This window comes from Anolis sagrei, chromosome 13, assembly GCF_037176765.1.
Source record: "Anolis sagrei isolate rAnoSag1 chromosome 13, rAnoSag1.mat, whole genome shotgun sequence".
NCBI lineage: Eukaryota > Metazoa > Chordata > Lepidosauria > Squamata > Dactyloidae > Anolis > Anolis sagrei.
In genome coordinates, this window is record NC_090033.1 from 15,597,865 (window position 1) to 15,616,143 (window position 18,279).

The following is an 18,279-nucleotide window of genomic DNA, read 5'->3' on the forward strand; positions in this document are numbered from 1 at the left end:
TATATATATATATAAAATTAATATTTTTTGAAAACCGCGAAACAGCGAGTCCGTGAAAAGCGAACCGTGAAGTAGCGAGGGATTACTGTATATATATTTTTTATAAATTAATATTTTTTTAAAACTATAAAAAAGCTAAAAGCGAACTGCGAAGCAGAGCGGAAACACTGTATATCTCTCTATATATCTATCATCTCTATATATCTCTATCTGTATCATATCTATGTATCTCTATCTCTAGGACCAATGTGTTTTGAGATCTGAAGTTCTGCAAAACTTTTTCTATGTTGGGATCTGGGGGCAGGTCATGTTGCTCGGTTGCGATGTCTGGAAGTGTCGTTCACAATTGTAAAAATAGTTTTTGACAACCCGAGAGTATGTAATATCGATCTAAGAATATCTGTGTCTTTTGTAAAGGGAGAGATGGCCTCCCAATGTAGGATTGTGCCTTTGCTCACTCTCGTTCTTTCCCTCCTTTGGCTCTGCATAACGTGTGTTATGTATTGCAACGATTGGTCTATTTGTGGCGGAAAGGGAGGAAAGCAAGCAAGGGAATGCACAGGGCAGGCAGTTTGTGTTACGGTGTAGGAGACGGTGTTGTTGTCGAGTCGGTGGTGTTGTTGTCGAGCAATTTAGAACGGCTGCGGATAGTGAGAACGGGTGTCCGCACTAAGTCGGGCGACACTGCAAGAGTTAAACAGCCTTTTGTTTACCTTTGGTTTCCAGTTTGTGTCTTATCTAAAATGCTATGTATTCTCCCTACGTGGAATGATTGGGTCTAGGCTGGGGCTTGTTGCCCTTTTCCCAAACAGACCGACCCACAGTCCCTAAAATATGAGTAATAATAATAATAGCATTGACATGAAAACATGCCAATGCGAGTAGATCAATAGGTACTGCTCCATGCATCTATCTAAAATGCCATATATTCTCCCTCCCTGGGATGATGGGGTCTAGGCTGGGGTTTGTCGCCCTTTTCCCAACCGGACCGACCCACAGTCCCTAAAATATGAGTAATAATAATAATAGCATTGACATGAAAACATGCCAATGCGAGTAGATCAATAGGTACTGCTCCATGCATCTATCTAAAATGCCATATATTCTCCCTCCCTGGGTTGATGGGGTCTAGGCTGGGGTTGGTCTCCCGTTTCTCAACCGGACCGACCCACAGTCCCTAAAATATGAGTAATAATAATAATAGCATTGACATGAAAACATGCAAATGCGAGTAGATCAATAGGTACCGCTCCATGCATCAATCTAAAATGCCATATATTCTCCCTACGTGGAATTATTGGGTCTAGGCTGGGGTTTGTCGCCCTTTTCCCAAACGGACCGACCCACTGTCCCTAAAATATGAGTAATAATAATAATAATAATAATAATAATAATAATAATAGCATCAACATTATGAAAGATATCGCTCATAACTATTGGAAATGCGATTGTAACGTTTTAGGTGGGATTTTGTGTCTATTTAGGGCTCTTGGGCTCTTTCCTTAGGCCCTCCCTGCTCTCTTCCACCATCCTATCCTTCCTTCCTTCCTTCTCTCTTTCCCACCTCCTTCCTTCTCTTTCTCCTTCCTTCCCTTTTGTCTTTCCTTCCTTCTCCTTTCCCTTCCCTGCCCTTCCTTCTCTTTTTCCATCCTCCTTTCCTCCTGGGGGGTGTTTCACTGGGAGAAGAGAAGGTAGAGAGGGAACAGGAGTACCATGTTTCCAGATTTCAAAGAATGTCCCATTGAGGAAGAGGAGGAGGAGGAGGAAGAGGAGAAGGAGGAAGAGCAGGAGGAGGAAGAGAAGGAGGAGGTAGAGGAGGAGGAAGAGGAGGAGGGGAGGGAGGAGAAAGAAGAGGAGGAGGAGGAAGAGGAGGAGGAGGAAGGGGGAAGAGAAGGAGGAGGAGGAGAAAGAACAGGAGGAGGAAGAGGAGGAGGATAAAGAGCAGGAGGAGGAGCAAGAGGAAAAAGAGAAGGAAGAGGAGGAGGAGAAAGAGCAGGAGGAGGAGAAAGAGCAGGAGGAGTAAGAAGAGGAGGAGAAGGAAGAGGAGGGGGAAGAGAAGGATGAAGAGGAGGAGGAGGAGAAGGAAGAGGAGGAGGAGGAAGAGAAGGAAGAGGAAGAGGAGGAGGATAAAGAGCAGGAGAAGGAGGAGGAAGAGAAAGAGCAAGAGGAGGAAGAGGAGAAGGAGGAGGAAGTGGAGGAGGAAAAAGAGCAGGAGGAGGAAAAGGGGGAGGAGGAGGAAAAGGGGGAGGAGGAGGAAAAAGAGAAGGAGCAGGAAGAGGAGGAGGAGGAGAAAGAAGCAGGAGGAGGACGGGGAGGAGGAGGAAGAGGAGGGGGAAGAGAAGGAGGATGAAGAGGAGGAGGAGAAGGAAGAGGAGGAGGAGAAAGAGGAAGGAGGAGGAAAAGGAGAAGGAGCAGAGGAGGAGGAGAGAAAGAGCAGGAGGAGGAGAAAGAGCAGGAGGAGTAAGAAGAGGAGGAGGGAGGAGGAGAAGGAAGAGGAGGGGAAGAGAAGATGAAGAGGAGAGGAGGAGAAGAGAGGAGGAGGAGAGAGAAGGAAGAGGAAGAGGAGGAGGATAAAGAGCAGGAGAAGGAGGAGGAAGAGAAAGAGCAAGAGGAGGAAGAGGAGAAGGAGGAGGAAGTGGAGGAGGAAAAAGAGCAAGGAGGAGGAAAGGGGGAGGAGGAGGAAAAGGGGGAGGAGGAGGAAAAAGAGAAGGAGCAGGAGAGGAGGAGAGGAGAAAGAGCAGGAGGAGGACGGGGAGGAGGAGGAAGAGGAGGGGGAAGAGAAGAAGGATGAAGAGGAGGAGGAGAAGGAAGAGGAGGAGGAGAAAGAGGAGGAGGAGGAAAAGGAGAAGGAGCAGGAAGAGGAGGAGGAGGAGGAATGGGTTTCAAATGGCAGGGAAAGAGATTCGACTGGAAAGGTTAGGAAGAAACCTCCAGAGAGTAAGAGCTGTTGGAGAGTGGAGTCTCCTTCTCTGTAGGCTTTTCTATCAGTGCTTTGGTTGTGTTTTCTTGCATAGCAGGGGGTTGGATTGGATGACCCTTAGGGGTCCCTTCCAGCTCTAGAAATTTCATATCAGGAGTTGGGCACTATGGGTCTCGTGGATACACTTTCTTCTCTCCTGTCCACCATCTCATCCTGACCAAGGATAGAATCCTAGAGTTGGGAGAGACCATGTGGACCATCCAGTCCAACCCCATTCTGCCAAGAAGCAGGGAAAACGCATTCAAAGCACTCCTGACAGATGGCCATCCAAAGAAGGAGCCTCCACCACACTCCGGGGGCCGAGAAATCGTTCTACTGCTCTCACAGTCCTTCCTCATGTTCAGAAGGAATTTCGTTTTTTGTAGTCCACTTGGGAAAAGGGCAACAAGCCCCAGCCTAGACCCAATCATTCCACGTAGGGAGAATACATGGCATTTTAGATAGATGCATGGAGCAGTACCTATTGATCTACTCACATTTGCATGTTTTCATGTCAATGCTATTATTATTACTATTACTCATATTTTAGGGACTGTGGGTCAGTCTGTTTGGGAAAACGGCGACAAACCCCAGCCTAGACCCAATCATTCCACGTAGGGAGAATACATAGCATTTTAGATAGATGCATGGAGCGGTACCTATTGATCTACTCGCATTTGCATGTTTTCATGTCAATGCTATCATTATTATTACTCATATTTTAGGGACTGTGGGTCAGTCCGTTTGGGAAAAGGGCGACAAACCCCAGCCTAGACCCAATCATCCTACGGAGGGAGAATATATGGCATTTTAGATAGATGCATGGAGCAGTACCTATTGATCTACTCACATTTGCATGTTTTCATGTCAATGCTATTATTATTATTACTCATATTTTAGGGACTGTGGGTCGGTCCGTTTGGGAAAAGGGCGACAAACCCCAGCCTAGACCCCATCATCCCAGGGAGGGAGAATATATGGCATTTTAGATCGATGCATGGAGCAGTACCTATTGATCTACTCACATTTGCATGTTTTCATGTCAATGAAATTTTCACCATCAGAACTTTACAAACACTTTAGAAACAAAGCACTAGCGCCCTCTAGTTTTGTAAGTACTTTACTTACTTACTGAGGTGATCCCTCGTAGCTTGAGGATGATGGTCTTCCAGATGTGGTGTCTTGGTAGTGGGTCTGTAGGTGGTTGTGGCGCTCTATTCTTGACCCGCATGTTCTCCTGTAGGGATAACATCTCTTTCCAGATGGAAGGCGGTCCCAGCCAGGCAAGTTTCTCCCTTTCGCCCTCCAGCTGTGCCTCTTCGAATTCTGCAGCACTGCTGGTCACAGCTGACCTCCAGTTAGAGCACTTCCCACTTCTCGGTGTCTATGCCACGGTTTTTGAGGTTGGCTTTAAGCCCACCTTTAAATCTCTTTTCTTGTCCACCAACATTCAGTTTTCTGTTCTTGAGTTGGCTTTGGGAGATGGTGATCGGGTATTCGGACAACGTGGCCGGTCTAGTGGAGTTGATGGGGGAGGAGCATCGCTTCAGTGCTGGTGGCCTTTGCTTCTTTTCTTGTCCACCAACATTCAGTTTTCTGTTCTTGAGTTGGCTTTGGGAGATGGTGATCGGGTATTCGGACAACGTGGCCGGTCTAGTGGAGTTGATGGGGGAGGAGCATCGCTTCAGTGCTGGTGGTCTTTGCTTCTTCTTTTCTTGTCCACCAACATTCAGTTTTCTGTTCTTGAGTTGGGAGTAGAGTAACGGCTTTGGGAGACGGTGATCAGGTATTCGAACAACGTGGCCGGTCTAGTGGAGTTGATGGGGGAGGAGCATCGCTTCAGTGCTGGTGGTCTTTGCTTCTTCTTTTCTTGTCCACCAACATTCAGTTTTCTGTTCTTGAGTTGGGAGTAGAGTAACGGCTTTGGGAGATGGTGGTCGGGTATTCGGACAATGTGGCCAGTCTAGTGGAGTTGATGGGGGAGGAGCATCGCTTCAGTGCTGGTGGTCTTTGCTTCTTCTTTTCTTGTCCACCAACATTCAGTTTTCTGTTCTTGAGTTGGGAGTAGAGTAACGGCTTTGGGAGACGGTGGTCGGGTATTCAGACAACGTGGCCGGTCTAGTGGAGTTGATGGGGGAGGAGCATCGCTTCAGTGCTGGTGGTCTTTGCTTCTTCTTTTCTTGTCCACCAACATTCAGTTATCTGTTCTTGTGTTGGGAGTAGAGCAACGGCTTTGGGAGACGGTGATCGGGTATTCGGACAACGTGGCCGGTCTAGTGGAGTTGATGGGAGAGGAGCATCGCTTCAGTGCTGGTGGTCTTTGCTTCTTCTTTTCTTGTCCACCAACATTCAGTTTTCTGTTCTTGAGTTGGGAGTAGAGTAACGGCTTTGGGAGACGGTGGTCGGGTATTCGGACAACGTGGCCGGTCTAGTGGAGTTGATGGGGGAGGAGCATCGCTTCAGTGCTGGTGGTCTTTGCTTCTTCTTTTCTTGTCCACCAACATTCAGTTTTCTGTTCTTGAGTTGGGAGTAGAGTAACGGCTTTGGGAGACGGTGGTCGGGTATTCGGACAACGTGGCCGGTCTAGTGGAGTTGATGGGGGAGGAGCATCGCTTCAGTGCTGGTGGTCTTTGCTTCTTCTTTTCTTGTCCACCAACATTCAGTTTTCTGTTCTTGAGTTGGGAGTAGAGTAACGGCTTTGGGAGACGGTGGTCGGGTATTCAGACAACGTGGCCGGTCTAGTGGAGTTGATGGGGGAGGAGCATCGCTTCAGTGCTGGTGGTCTTTGCTTCTTCTTCCAGTATATTGACATTTCTCCGTCTGTCTTCCCAAGAGGTTTGCAGGATTTTTTGGAGGCAAAGATGGTGGAATCGTTCCAGGAATTGAGTGTGATATCTGTAGACAGTCCACGTCTCGCAGGCATAAAGCAGGGTTGGGAGGACAATAGCTTTATAAAGAAGCCCCTTGGTCTCCCTACGGATGTCCCGGCCTTACACTCTCGGCTTCATTCGGAGGAATGCTGTACTCGCAGATTTCAGGCGGTGTTGTATTTCAGTGTCAATGTTGATGTCTGTAGACAGTCCACGTTTTGCAGGCATATAGCAGGGTTGAGAGGACAATAGCTTTTTAAACAAGCACCTTGGTCTCCCTACGGATGTCCCGGTCTTCAAACACTCTGTGCTTCATTCAGAGAAATGCTGTACTTGCAGATCTCAGGCAGTGTTGTATTTCGGTGTCAGTGTTGATGTCTGTAGACAGTCCACGTCTCGTATGCGTATAGCAAGGTTGGGAGGACAATAGCTTTATAAACAAGCACCTTGGTCTCCCTACGGATGTTCCGGTCCTCAAACACTGTACTTCATTCGGAGGAATGCTGCACTCGCAGAGCTCAGGCAGTGTTGTATTTCAGTCTCAATGTTGACGTCTGTAGACAGTCCACGTTTCGCAGGCGTTTAGCAAGGTTGGGAGAACAATAGCTTTATAAACAAACCCCTTGGTCTCCCTATGGATGTCCTGGTCCTCAAACACTCTCTGCATCATTAGGGAAAATGCTGTACTCTCAGATCTCAGGCAGTGTTGTATTTTGGTGTCAGTGTTGATGTCTGTAGACAGTCCATGTCTCGCAGGCGTATAGCAAGGTTGGGAGAACAACAGCTTTATAAACAAACCCCTTGGTCTCCCTACGGATGTCCTGGTCCTCAAACACTCTCTGCATCATTAGGAAAAATGCTGTACTCGCAGATCTCAGGCAGTGTTGTATTTTGGTGTCAGTGTTGATGTCTGTAGACAGTCCATGTCTCGCAGGAGTATAACAGGGTTGGGAGGACAATAGCTTTATAAACAAGCACCTTGGTCTCCCTACGGATGTTCCGGTCCTCAAACACTGTACTTCATTCGGAGGAATGCTGCACTCGCAGAGCTCAGGCAGTGTTGTATTTCAGTCTCAATGTTGACGTCTGTGGACAGTCCACGTTTTGCAGGCGTATAGCAGGGTTGGGAGGACAATAGCTTTATAAACAATCACTTTGGTCTCCCTACGGATGTCCCGGTCTTCATTCAGAGGAATGCTGCACTTGCAGAGCTCAGGCGGTGTTGTATTTCAATCTCAATGTTGACGTCTGTAGACAGTCCACGTTTTGCAGGCATATAGCAGGGTTGGGAGAACAACAGCCCCTTGGTCTCCCTATGGATGTCTCAAACACTCTCTGCATCATTAGGAAAAATGCTGTAATCGTAGATCTCAGGCGGTGTTGTATTTCAGTGTCAATGTTGACGTCTGTTGACGTCTGTAGACAGTCCACGTCTCGCAGGGTTGGGAGGACAATAGCTTTATAAACAAACCCCTTGGTCTCCCTACGGTTGTCCCAGTCATCAAACACTCTCTGCATCATTTGGGAAAATGCTGCACTCGCAGATCTCAGGCGGTGTTGTATTTCAGTGTCAATGTTGATGTCTGTAGACAGTCCACGTCTCACACTCTCCTCTCTCAAGTCGCTGGGACTCGGTGGTGTTGTATTTCAGTGTCAGCATTGACTTTTGTGGAGAGGTGGCTGCCAAGGGAGCTAATTTACACCATTAAGCTGTATTTCTGGCATTGGAGAGGGATTGGCTGGTGACTGATAGAAGAGCACTTTGGTTTTCTCGATGTTTAATGACAGGTCGGGGAAGAACAGACTGTGGATGGATAGAGAGCGAGAGAGCGCGCGCGGATCACGAACCTGCATTTTCCAGAGGCAGCCCCTTGAACCCTCGCTCTCTCGCTGGGGTCCGGGAGCGCTACCTGAGTGCCTACTTCCTCTCTCCTTTCTGTCTATTTCAGCCGGGCGAAGCAGCGGGACTCCCCGCGAGCCGAGGCGTGTGCCAGGGGCCCCTCGCGTGCCCTAGCCGTTGCCCCGGGTAGGAGCTGGCGAAGGCCGGCGAGCCCTCCCCGCCCCGCCCCGCCACGCCGGGGGAGCTGGTGCTGTTCTCCTGCCTGCGCCAGCGGGGGATCCGCCCGCCGCCCGCCAGCCTGGACCGCCAACGCCACGCCTCCGCGGGCAGCTGCGGTCATCGGGAGGCCAGCCTGTGAGTACCCCGTCGCCCGGCCCAGCTCACCCTCTTCCCTGTTTGTCTCTGACCTCTCCTCTCCCAAGTCGTTAGGACTCGGCACTTAAACGTTCTCCCCCAAAAGCTCTTCTTTTTTCGTCCCGGTGCTGTAGGGATCCGTCCTGGGCCTTTCGGGACTATTTGATAGGCATGGTTAGGTACCATCGGAATCTTCGGAATTTGGCATAAAGTCGGAAAATTGACCTTTTTTGAGTGATTTCGAAGTTTTTAAGACAACTGGAAGTCCCTTTGCCCTCGTCGTTTTTCTTCCGACTCAGGAAGTGAGTCGGAAGTAACTCAGTGTTTGGAGTCAAGCAGCTTGCATGCTGGGATGCTTGCTTCCCAGCCAATGAGGGGAGACGTTCTGGGGAGGGTAGGGGCGGGTTTTCGGCACGGCAGCCATTGTGCTATACAAAGGACAGCACATGGCTCAGAGGCTCATTGTGAGCCCGGGAAGGGATGGGGAAAGAGAAAGAGAAGGTAGGTTGTGAAGGCTGGTTGGGAGAAGAGCGGTTGGAAGAGCAAGGCAAGTCTTGCGGCCGCCTGTGTTTTGTTGATGTTGGGGGGGGGGGCAGTGAAGCAGAGAACCAGGGAGTTGTAGTTGCTGGGATCTCTAGTTCACCTACAATCAAAGTGCATTCTGAACTCCACTAACGATGGAACTGAATCAAACTTGGCACACAGAACTCCCATGACCAAGAGAAAATACTGGAAGAGTTTGGTGGGCATTGACCTTGAGTTTTGGGAGTTGTAGTTCACCTACATCCAGAGAGCACGGTGGCAAGTTTTGTCAGGATTGGTCTAAAAATGAGGGAGAGAGAATCCCCTGAAGTTTGCCCAGTGCCAGTTGCTGTTTTTCGCATGTTGCGCAATCGTGCCCGCCATTAACGAAGCGATTCGGAAAGTTCCAATTTTTTTCAGAAAGTTCTGAATGTTTTCGGAAAGTTCTGAATTTTTTTCAGAAAGCTCTGAATTTTTTTCAGAAAGTTCCGATTTTTTCGGAAAGTTCTGAATTTTTTTCAGAAACTTCTGAATTTTTTCGGAAAGCTCTGAATTTTTTTCAGAAAGTTCTGAATTTTTTTGGAAAGTTCTGAATTTTTTCAGGAACTTCCGATTATTTTTTGGGAAAGTTCTGAATTTTTTCAGAAAGTTCCTAATTTTTTCAGAAAGTTTCGATTTTTTTTACAAGTTCTGAATTTTTTTCAGAAAGTTCTGAATTTTTTCAGAAAGTTCTAAAATTTTTTCGGAAAGTTCCTAATTTTTTCGGAAAGTTCCGAACTTTTTCAGAAAGTTCTGAATTTTTTTCAGAAAGTTCCAAAATTTTTTGGAAAGCTCCAATTTTTTTTTAGAAAGTTCTGCATTTTTTTCAGAAAGTTACGAATTTTTTTTGACAAGTTCTGAATTTTTTTCAGAAAGTTCCGAATTTTTTCGGAAAGTTCCGATTTTTTTTGAAAAGTTTGGAATCCAATTCTAAATGGAACCACCATGAGTTTTGAACAATTTCTTTTTGGATCAACAAAGTCTACTATTTGACATCTCCATCAACAACTTGAACGACAGAATCGAAGGACTGCTTATGAAATTTGCAGATGACCCCCAATAGTACTGCTCTGTTCTGCTTTGGTCAGGCCTCACCTGGAACTATTTATTTATCGTATCAAGAGTGAACCAAATAGTTGTATTGTATTTTAAAAAAACAACAAAATTTGCAAACTTGGCATTCTATTAAATGTCCTTTGATCAGAAGTTGGCCACTTGGAGTACCTCTGGTGCTGCTATATTATTGTAGTCAGCGGTCTGTGGTTTGCTCTTCGTGCTTGCATGTCGTGGACTCCACTTTGTGGCCCCATTTCTTTAATTTAATTTTTTAATTAGGTTGTATAAGAGGTTTATATCATTTAGCAATCACTTTACAGGAGTAATAAGGAAAAGAGGCAATAAGTTTTCTGGGCTGTCTGTCCATGTTGTAGAAGCATTCTCTCCTAACGTTTCACCTACATCTATGGCAGGCATCCTCAGAGGTTGTGAGTTGGGAGAAACAATAATTTCCCCCATAGATAAGCAACTGTTCTGTAGGGCTGGGCGGTTTCGTTCGTTAATTTCGTAATTCGTTATTAATTCGTATTTAAATTAGCTTACGATCCAATATTGAGCCATGCAGGAATAGTGTGAGGAGTAAATTAGATTTGAAACAATTTTTTCAATTTATTTTGTTATTGTTTCGTAATTATTTCGAAATTTTTTCGTAATTATTTCGTAATTATTTCGTAATTATTTTCGCATGTCTGGTGCAAGTTTTATAGTTGTTGTGTGTTTTCTCACACCAACAGTCAACAACAGAGGGAGAGGGAAGCTTCAGAAGTTCCCCCTGTCCCATTTGGAGGGTTTTTTTAGCATATTGCGCAATTGCATCCACCATTAATGAATCAATTCATAATTATACGAAATTTCGTAAATTTCAAAATTTTTAAAAGGAAAATTTCGGAATTCTTTAAAAAAACGAAACGCGATGGACCCCTAAAAACGAAATGAGTTTAGAAACAAATTTTTCCGTGGTTACCTAAGCCTAGTAGGCATCCTCAGAAGTTGTGAGTTGGGAATAATTTCCCCCATAGATACTAAACCGTTCTGGATATAGTCAGAGGCGGCCCTAGGTAATTTTCAACGGTAAGCAAACAATATTTTGGTGCCCCCCCCCAACCAATCATTGATATATATTTTCTGTTCGTCGTGGGAGTTCTGTGTGCCATATTTGGTTCAATTCCATCATTGCTGGAGTTCAGAATGCTTTAGATTTTAGGTGAACTATACATCCCAGTAAGTACACTTGCCGCACTTGCTCCCTTGCCTGGCCCGCTTTGGGTCCGGAGGCATGTCTGAAGACCCCGGCGTGTGCACCAAAAGTCACCTCTTCTCCTGACTTTCTCCTCAGCCATTGGGACCGAGAGAGAGAGAGAGAGAGAGAGAGGTGGAGATGCCCACCTTTCCTGAAGGTAGGCGCAAAAACAAAGGAGGGAGCGGAGGTGGGAGATACCTCCAGCCGGAGTGGCTCTCTCTCTCTCTCTTGGTCCCAATGGCTGAAGAGAAAGTCAGGAGATGAGGTGACTTTTGGTGCGCATGCTGGGGTCTTCAGACACGCCTCCGGACCCAAAGCGGGCCAGATGTGGTCGCTCCGCCCCTTGGCCCACCCGCGGATTGGGGAGAGGAGAGGAGGTGGGTGGAGCGCCGGGGGATCGGGAGCCGGTCATGGGGAAGGGATCGAACGCGGAGAACGATTGAGCGCCGGCTCTGCTCGCGCACCCGGTGGCCGGGTGGAGCAGGAACGAGAGGGGCTAGGCGAGGCTCAAGGGCCCGGCCCCTTTGGGAAGAGGATTGCCCAGCAGCGAGGCAAGAAAGCCGAGGCTCCCCCCGGACTGCTAGGGCTGTTGTGAGCTGAGGGGGCGCTCCTCAAGTGGTGGTCGACGGGCATTTACAGAGGCGCCTCTGCGCCCCTGGCAAAAAAAAGTGTTCTGCGACCGCTTACTTTGCGTAATGGACGAGCCGCCCCTGGATATAGCCTATTTTCTTTTCCTGCTTCCCCTACATCTTCTTTTCCCCTTAAGATTGTATGTCTTCAGCATACATGAGATCTAATTCCATCTGTTTTAAGTAGTCTTTTACAAGGTCCCAGTTGGTTTCTTGGTTAGATGAAAGCCAATAAGTAAGTCTGTCCATGTTCATAATCTCTAGCACTTTGGTCAGCCAGTCTTGCTTTTTTGATATTTTTTTCCTGGTATTTATTTTTTCCCCATTTTTTTTGGGTGGGGGGGAGGGGTATTTCTTTTTTTGTTTTTGGTATTTCAATTTTTTAACAGCTATTTTTTAAACAGCTATGAACAGTCGGGTGCTCAATCCCAATTCGGGCTTCAAACTTGCCACCTTTCAGGCGGCAGTGATTAATTGCCACCGATTAACCAGTTGTGCTACCAGCTCAACTCTACATCCTGGTGTGGTTTGTGGGGTGATGGACTCCCGGCTGATGTCAAATGGTGCAATATTGGCTAAACAGTGTAATTACTCCATTGGTGTTGGGTGTAGACATCCTGTGATAATGTGGCATATCTCATTAAGAGCCACATCCACGGTTTTAGCATGGTGAGATGTGTTTCACGCTGGGCATGAATACTCAGCAGCAGAGTAGCAAAGCGCAAGGGCAGATGTCTTCACTGTGTCTGATTGTGAACCCCAGGCTGTGCCAGTCAGCTTTTGTATGATATTGTTTCTAGCTCCCACTTTTTGCTTGATATTCAGGCAGTGCTTCTTGTAGGTCAGAGCACGGTCCAGAGTGTGACTCCGAGGCGGTGGTCTTTCCCCTGCTGAAGAAACCAGACTTAGATTCTTCGGTTCCCTCCAGTTACCGCCCAGTTTCGAACCTCTCGTTCCTGGGCAAGGTGATTGAGAGGGCAGCAGCGGAGCAGTTGCAGCAATTCCTAGACGACACAGCCGGACGAGATCCCTTCCAGTCCGGCTTCCGTGCGGGGCTTGGGACAGAGACTGTGCTGGTCTCCATCACGGATCACCTTCGATACCAGCTTGACCAGGGCAAGTCAGCGCTGCTTGTGTTATTGGATCTCACAGCAGCATTTGACACAGTCGACCACAATCTTTTGACCCACCACCTTGCTGCTGTTGGAGTCAGGGGGAGAGCTTTAGATTGGCTGTCCTCCTTTCTTCACAACCGTGGACAGCGAGTGGAGAGGGGAGGCCTGGTCTCTGAGAGGTCCCCCCTCTCTCTCTTGTGGGGTTCCTCAGGGGGCCATTCTCTCCCCTCTCTTGTTTAACATCTATATGCGACCACTTGCTCAGCTGGTTCGAGGTTTTGGGCTGGAGTGTTACCAGTATGCTGATGACACTCAGCTGGTGCTGAAGATGGAAGGCCAACCGGACTCTGTACGCGATTGTTTCCATCGGTGCCTCAAGGCCGTTACTGGATGGCTGCGTGCCAGCAGGTTGAGGGTGAATCCAGCAAAGATGGAGATCCTATGGCTGGGTCAACCGGGCAGTGGGGACATCCAGCTGCCTACCCTGGATGGCGAGGTGCTACGCCCATCATCATTGGTCAAGAGTCTGGGAGTCCTTTTGGACCCTCTGCTGATGATGGAGGCCCAGGTCTCCGCCGTGAGCAGAACCGCCTTTTTTCATCTGCGGCTGTCCCTCTCCCTGTCCAGGGATGACCTAGCTACGGTGATCCAAGCCACGGTCATCTCAAGACTGGACTACTGTAACGCCCTCTACATTGGCCTTCCTCTGTCGGTGATCCGGAAGCTCAAGTTGGTACGAAATGCAGCTGCTCGGCTTCTTGCGGGAATTCCGATGAGATGCCACATCACCCCAATCTTGCTACAGCTGCATTGGTGACCAATTGAGCACCGGATCACTTTCAAAGGGTTGGTACTCACCTTTAAGGCCTTGCATGGTCTGGGGCCGATGTATCTGAGGGACCGCCTCACCCCCTACCAACCCCAGAGATCCCTCCATTCTGAGGACCAAGATCTATTGGAAATTCCCAGTGTCAAGACCTTGCGTCTAACAGCAACCAGACGCAGAGCCTTCACCGCAGTGGCACCATCACTCTGGAATACTCTGCCACCTGAAGTCCGTGCCTTGCGGGACTTATCAGCTTTCCGCAGGGCATGTCAGATATATCTGTTTCGACAGGCCTTTGATCTTTGATATTATTGTTTTTAAATTGTGTTAAGATTTTAGCCATTCTTGTAAGCCGCTCCGAGCCCCAGGGGAGTGGCGGAATATCAGTTTGAATTATAAATAAATAAATAAACAAATAAATTATGTCAAAAACTGTTACGCTGCAGAAGAGATGCAAAACTACAATCTGGGAAACCAGCTTGAAGTCATTTGGATAAGAATCAAGGGAAACAGGACTCAAAAAGATCTCGTTGTGGGTGTCTAAATAAATAAAATAAATAAATAAAATAAATATTTGGGTGCGCTGCAATGCTCCAGTGGGATTCCTTCCCAGGTGATCCTCAGAGCTCGGGATGCTTGTCTGTTCTTAAGGTGAAAGGCGCATGTCTGTGTTTTAGATGGATTAGGAAACAGCTGGTTTTCCCTGTAATAGGCAGTAAGAGCACCTAGAGCTTCGGAGAGCTTCTGTTCTACCATCTCAAAGCTCCCTGCTTGAGCGGTGATGGCACGATCGTCAGCATAGATGAAACTCTCTGTCCCTTCTGGAAGTGGCTGGTCATTTGTGTAAATGTTGAACATTGATGGAGCAAGCATGCTCCTCTGACGCAGGTTGTTCTTCTGTTCTCACCATCTTTTTCTCTGGCCCTGGAACTCAACAAAAAAGCTCCTGTTCTGTAGCTGATTTCCTATTGTTTCTAGCACCCACTTTTTGCTTGGTATTCAGGCAGTGCTTAGAGGGCAGGGGCAGTGATTCCATGTCCAAGAAGGTGTTTTTGAGGTCCTCCACCACCACGCGCTAGTATTCTTCTTGGGCCAGGAGCTTGTCATTTCAATAGGGTTTGATATTACCTGTGGTTTGGGGTATACAGGGGTCCCGTCTCCCTTATCTTGGGAGCCAGTGGCTTTTTGGGAGCTTGAGGAGGCTTCCTGGAAGCTGGAGGTCACTTCCTGGAAGCCGGTGGTGGTTTCGTGGAAGCTGGTGGCAGTTTCTTGGAAGCCGGTGGCTGCTTCCTGGAAGTCGATGGTGGTTCCTTGGAAGCCGGTGGCCGCTTCCTGGAAGCCGGTGGCAGTTTCTTGGAAGCTGGTGGCCGCTTCCTGGAAGTCGATGATGGTTTCTTGGAGGCCGGTGGCCGCTTCCTTGAAGCAGGTGGTAGTTATTGGAAGCCGGTGGCCGCTTCCTGGAAGTCGATGGTGGTTTCTTGGAAGCCGGTGGTCGCTACCTCTAAGCCTGTGGCAATTTCTTGGAAGCTGGTGGCCGCTTCCTGTAAGCCGGTGGCAGTTTATTGGAAGCTTCCTGGAAGCTGTTGGTGGTTTGTTGGAAGCCGGTGGTGGTTTTTTGGAAGCCGGTGGCCGCTTCTTTGAAGCCGGTGGTAGTTTCTTGGAAGCCGGTAGCCGCTTCCTGGAAGTCAATGGTGGTTCCTTGGAAGCCGGTGGTGGTTTCTTGGAAGCCAGTGGCTGCTTCCTCTAAGCCTGTGGCAGTTTCTTGGAAGCTGGTGGCCGCTTCCTGGAAGTCGATGGTGGTTTCTTGGAGGCTGGTGGGCGCTTCCTTGAAGCCGGTGGTAGTTTCTTGGAAGCTGGTAGCCGCTTTCTGGAAGTCGATGGTGGTTCTTGGAAGCCGGTGGTGGTTTCTTGGAAGCCGGTGGCCACTACCTTTCTAAGCCTGTGGCAATTTCTTGGAAGCTGGTGGCCGCTTCCTGGAAGCCGGTGGCCGCTTCCTGGAAGCCGGTGGCAGTTTCTTGGAAGCTGGTGGCCGCTTCCTGGAAGTCGATGGTGGTTTCTTGGAATCTGGTGGCGGTTTCTTGGAAGCCAGTGGCTGCTTCCTGTAAGACGGTGGCAGTTTATTGGAAGCCGTTGGTCGCTTTCTGGAAGCTGCTGGTGGTTTCTTGGAAGCTGCTGGTAGTTTCTTGGAAGCCGGTGGCCGCTTCCTGTAAGCCCGTGGCCACTTTCTGGAAGCCGGTGGCCGCTTCCTGGAAGCCAGTGGCAGTTTCTTGGAAGCCGGTGGCAGTTTCTTGGAAGCTGGTGGCCGCTTCCTGGAAGTCGATGGTGGTTTCTTGGAATCCGGTGGCGGTTTCTTGGAAGCCAGTGGCCGCTTCCTGTAAGCCGGTGGCAGTTTATTGGAAGCCGTTGGTCGCTTCCTGGAAGCTGCTGGTGGTTTGTTGGAAGCCTGTGGTCGTTTCTTGGAAGCCGGTGGCCGCTTCCTGTAAGCCGGTAGCCACTTTCTGGAAGCCGGTGGCAGTTTCTTGGAAGCCAGTGGCTGCTTCCTGGAAGCCGCTGGTGGTTTCTTGGAAGCCGGTGATGGTTTCTTGGAAGCTGGTGGCCGCTTCCTTTAAGCTGGTGGCCACTTCCTGGAAGCTGGTGGTGGTTTCTTGGAAGCTGGTGGCCGCTTCCTCGAAGCTGTTGGTGGTTTAGTATATGTATACACACACACACACATACATCTCTATCCATATGTATGGGTGGATGGCTCTTTGTCAGGAGGAGTGTGATTGCGTTATCTTGCCCTGGTGAAGGGAGTTGTAGTGGATGGGCTAAAGTTTTTTCTGTTGGTCATGAGAGTTCTGTGTGGAAAGTTTGCCCCCATTCTGTCGTTTGTGGGGTTCAGAATGCTCTTTGATTGTAGGTGAACAGTGAATCCCAGTGACTACAACTCCCAAATGTGAAGGTGTATTTCCCCCAAAGTGCATCTGTTTTCATTCCTGGAGTCCACAGTATTCTCTGGATGTAGGTGTACTACAATTCCGAAACAAAACTGCCTGGCTGCTGTGACGGTCTGGATGAGGGCGAACAAATTGAAACTGAATCCAGACAAGACAGAGGTCCTCCTGGTCAGTCGCAAGGCCGAACAGGGTATAGGGTTACAGCCTGTGCTGGATGGGGTTGCACTCCCCTTGAAGACACAGGTTCGCAGCTTGGGTGTGACCCTGGACTCATCGCTGAGTCTGGAACCTCAGGTTTCGGCGGTGGTCAGGGGAGCATTTGCACAGCTAAAGCTTGTGCGCCAGCTACGCCCGTACCTTGGGAAGTCTGACTTGGCCACGGTAGTCCACGCTCTGGTTACATCCCGCCTAGACTACTGCAACGCTCTCTATGTGGGGTTGCCTTTGAAGACGGCTCGGAAGCTCCAACTAGTCCAACGTGTGGCAGCCATGATTCTAACAGGAGCGGAACGCAGGGAGCACACAACCCCCCTGTTGCGCCAACTCCACTGGCTACCGATTTGCTACCGGGCTCAATTCAAAGTGCTGGTGTTGACCTTTAAAGCCCTAAACGGTTCCGGCCCAAGCTACCTATCCGACCGCATCTCGGCCTATGAACCCACCAGGACTTTGAGATCTTCCGGGGAGGCCCTGCTCTCGATCCCGCCTGCCTCACAGGCAGCAAGCTAGACTATTAATGGTTAGGAGCTCACTCCGACCCGGGCTGGCTTCAAACTCATGACCTCTTGGCCAGTAGTGATTTAATGCAGCCTGGTCCAAGTTTTTGAAAACAGCGTTTGCTGATTTTTGTAAATGGAATGGGCACAGAAATTAGAAATTGTATCCGCTGTCGTTAATGATTTCCCTTCTGCAACCCTGTAGTTGGACTAGATATGTCTTGCAGTATATACAATATATTATATTATTAGTAAATCCCAGGAGACAAGATGGAACTGCCTTCTGCCCCCCTTTCTCTTCACTCTGGGACTCAGCGGCTTTATTATTATTATTATTACAGGATATATATATATATATATATATATATAGCATACAATATATTACATTAGCATAGTACAATATCAGTATTATATATTACTATATTGTACTATACCATTATATTGTAATATTATCAGTAATATTATATGTAATATAAAATATATAATTATAATATTGCATTATTAGTAGTAGTATTATATTGTATTGGAGCCCCCGGTGGCGCAGTGGGTTAAAGCACTGAGCTGCTGAGCTTGTTGATCGAAAGGTCGCAGGTTCGATTCCGGGGAGCGGCGTAAGCTTCCACTGTCAGCCCTAGCTTCTGCCAATCTAGCAGTTCGAAAACATGCAAATGTGAGTAGATCAATAGGTACCGCTCCGGAGGGAAGGTAACAGCGCTCCATGCAGTCATGCCGGCCACATGACCTTGGAGGTGTCTACGGGCTGGCGGGGACGAGAGATAGAGCCTTCTCGGTGGTGGCTCCTCGGCTGTGGAACGCCCTTCCTACGGACATTAGATTAGTACCATCTCTAGTGGCATTCCGCAAAAAAGTAAAGACCTGGTTGTTTGTGCAGGCGTTCGAGTAGTTAGTGCAGTGATTGGTAATGACATAGGAATGGAACAATGGATGATGGATTTGGATCGTGTTTTTAGTGATGAGACGTTATTGAATGGTTGTTATAGTAATTGTGTACTAACTGTGTATTAGATAGGTTGTTAATTGTTTTTTTATTGATGCATTGAATTTTGCTGTTTCCTATGTGCTGCGAACCGCTGTGAGTCGCTTTCGGGCTGAGAACAGCGGTATAGAAATAAAGTAAGTAAGTAAATAAATAAATAAAAGGTCAATGCCCACCAAA

General features: G+C 48.2%; 1 protein-coding gene across 5 annotated transcripts in view; it reads left to right on the forward strand.

The window, feature by feature from the left end:
- ZNF362 (zinc finger protein 362) overlaps positions 1-18,279 on the forward strand; it is a 70,431-nt gene that overhangs the window by 20,099 nt on the left and 32,053 nt on the right. Inside the window, exon 2 of one of the 5 annotated variants that reach the window (XM_067472821.1) lies at positions 7,779-8,023. The exons of the other annotated variants lie outside the window; for them this stretch is intronic. The gene's annotated coding sequence lies outside the window, so the exon portion shown is untranslated. The remainder of the gene's footprint in view (positions 1-7,778; positions 8,024-18,279) is intronic. 5 annotated transcript variants of the gene reach the window in all.